Genomic DNA, 3,580 nt, shown 5'->3' with positions numbered 1-3,580 from the left:
ATTAACTAGGACAATAGTAGATACCCTTTATACCTGCTTATATAACTAAGGAGGTTAACTTTTATAAAATTAATAATAATACAGAGGGTAATATATAAGAGGATACGGAAATATACGTTAATTACCTTAAGAGCCTAGAAGGCCGCAGTGAAACTAAAATAGTTTTACCTAAGCTAATAGAGAGCTATAGTAAGGCTAAGATAGACTTACCTTAACTAAAAGAGGTTTATATTAAAGGTTTGCCAATACCTCTAGGTATATTTATAAAATACCTATATATTATTTAGCAATACTAATAATTAAGCAGAGAATAGTTTAGCTAATTTTATAAACTTCCTTAAAGATATACCTCCCCTAACTAAAGTATTAATAATTTCTAATGCTATAATTTTAGACGGATAACTAAAGTATCTCTTATTATAGTTACTAACTTACTATATAATAGAGGACTTAAAGCGTCTCTAAAACCCTAGATATAGATTAGTTATATCTATATATAGTCCTATTGCAATAGTATCCTAGTATCTTACCTAGGTTTTACCCGCGGGTATACTATATAAGAGACTTGTATTATACTATACTAAAAACCCACGTTACCTTTATTATTATACTAGGATATATAAACCGCTTAAAGATGTTATAATAAAGATAGCTTAAAGGGGTAAATTATATAAGCAAAGAGACCAACTAAAAGAGGCGCCAGATGATCATTTAGAAGATCTATTAATAAGAGGGACACGTAAAAGAAAGATAAATTATACTATAGATGGAGCCTCTAAGAAGCTAAAGAAATAAGAAATTTCTTATAAGAAAAGATTTTTGTAATTACGTTTATGTTTTTTAGTGCTAAGAATTAAAGCGCCAATTAGGATTTTCTTGGCTTGGTATTGTTTTTCTATCTAGTTACTTCTATATTAAGAGTATCTTATTGTCGTTTGCATATACGTTAAATTAAAGTTAAGAACTCGCTTATAGTAAGCTTATAAGTCCTCCACCTTTATATACTTAGTAGCGATAAGTTAACCACCTTATGACTTGCTTAGTCCTCTATAAAGAATTAAAATTAAGGTATTAAAGTCTCTAGCGTTTTTATGGGTAACTAGGGTGCAGGTTAACTCTAAATTTTATATTAATAAGGTGGGAATATTAAGGATAAATATAGGATATCTCTCTTAATATTAAAAATGGGATCTTATTCTAAGAACTAGATCTAATTCTAAAGACTATATCCTATTCTAATTCTAAGCTAAACGTACTAAATGTAGCTAAAAAGGTATAGCGTTAAGCTAAGCGGTTTAATGGTCTTGGAAGAGAGGAGCTATTTTTAGTTATAGCTTAAGTTATAATTCCGAGAACGGAATCTGATTCTAAAACTAAGATCCTGATTTAGGTTTATAAAGTAGACCAATTAACTACTATAAAAAGGGCGCGATTTTAAAAAAGGATTTGGTTCTAAGAACTAGATCCTGGTTATAGGAAATAGGTTAATTACGCGCTATGAAATAGGGTTAGCTATATCTATATTTAGTATATTAGGTTTAGCTTATTTTAGGACTAGCCACGTAATTGATTATAGGTGCTTATATAACTAACCTAATAATTAACCTACTATTGCCAGCTATACCTTACCTAGCGCCTTTTAGCATTACTATATTAGAGCCTCACTCTATTTAAGCCTTATGTGTTGTGGAATAAACTAAAAGCTAATAACTATAATTACTAATAAATGCTACCTATAACTTTCCAATAATACCAGAACTCTATATACGTACTATATTTTTAACCTATATAACTAAAACTATAAACGATATTTCCTATACTTTAGGTTATTATGGCTTAGTATTTAACTAAGCCCTATAAAGCCTTAGTCTAAGCCACGTTAGATTGGCTTAACTTTTTTATACTTAATCTTTAATCCTTTACGTGTTTGCTTATACCTTACTTCCTTCCTTATACTTTTCTCCCTAGTTATTTTCTTATTATAAGACACCACCGATATATTCTTGACCTTCCTACACTTATTTAATTCTTTACTATTATACCGTCCGTTATATGCTAGCCTCTTTAATCTCCCCTTCTTACTTACCTATCTACCTACTACGCCGGCTACCCTAATATAGCTTTTATCGCGTGTACCTATAATGGCGAATCTCTCTAAATTAGAGATAATTAAAGCGAAACCTATTAGGGAAGGACTAAATAACTTTTATAATTTATTTAACTTAACTTATTAAAATCTAGGCATCTTTAGCTCTTTAGACTCGTTGCACCAAATAGGCGATAAAGGTAATTGTTAATTAGTTTACTATAGGTCCCGTCTAATACACATAGGGCTTAAGAATCTTGTTATTGACCTTGTCCTAATATTATAAAACCTTTTTACTACTTAACTACTCCTATCTAGTACTGGCCGCGGCACTCTTTATAGTGACCTTCTTTAACTTCTCCCTTTAGTTAATTCTAATAACTTTAATATTAAACAGTTTACCCCTCTCCTAAAAACAGTTCTTAATTGTAAATTAGATAAGGACGTTTGGAGTAAAACTATCGCCACTATTATAAAGCCCACGCCTCCCCCCTAACCGCTACTATTCTATATTTAAACCCCATATCTATATAATATAAGTAGCTTCGCCAACTCGTCCGAATATAGAAAATATATAGATAATGTTTTGAAGGAGGAGCTAGGCCCTCTTTATATAGGGATTCCTAGCTTATATAAAGCATTCTTTAAGGGAGTAGAAGGTCTTAAAGAGGTAAGTGCCGCCATTTTTAAGAAATATAAGGAAGGGGATAATCCACTATACGCTGATAAGGGCAGCTAGCGTGACTAGCCTAAAAGCGTAGAGTAAGATAATATCCTAGAGTGGTTTAATAACCTAATTAAATTATTTTTAGGCTTTATAGAGGAGTACGGGTCCGCCCTAAAGATATAATAAAAGCTTATCGTATATACTAAGCAGCCCTTATAAGGGTTTACGGCGAAGTAAAAGCTAGATATTAGTTTTGTGGATAATCTAATAGCCAGCGAAGGCTCTTAATGCTATTAGTTATATATACTTATACTAAGAGAGCTAAAGAGTAATCTAAATACCGATATAGCCTTGTAGGTATGGTTTGCTTTAGGGAAATATATAAGGGAAGTCTTCGCCGCTTAGAACAATCGTCGCTTTATTCTAGGTTTTACTCTCTATAAATCTATTATGCGGCTATAGGAGTATAACCGGGTAGGAGGCATTGTATTATTACTATTTAATATTAATAAAGACGGACTATAATTTACCTTGGCGATATTAGGGTTTCTCTTAATAAATAAAGAGTAGCTTAGGTTTAACCCTACTATTTTAATATTAGACGGTAAACGATATATTAAGGTTGTGCGCAACAATTAAATTAAGCGTTTTATCTTTAACGAACTTATAAAGCGGGCACCCTATATTACTAGTTAGGCGATAACTTGCTAAAAAGCGCACTGTAAGGGTAACACCTCTAAAATACCTCTTGTTATTAAAGACTTGTAGCAGTACCTAAAGTATAAGGAAGAAGGTGAACTACTGCGTAAGGTAGCGGAGAAAGGAGT

Source organism: Cenococcum geophilum (assembly GCF_001692895.1).
Source record: "Cenococcum geophilum 1.58 unplaced genomic scaffold K441scaffold_54, whole genome shotgun sequence".
NCBI lineage: Eukaryota > Fungi > Ascomycota > Dothideomycetes > Gloniales > Gloniaceae > Cenococcum > Cenococcum geophilum.
Note: the sequence above shows the minus strand (reverse complement) of the source record.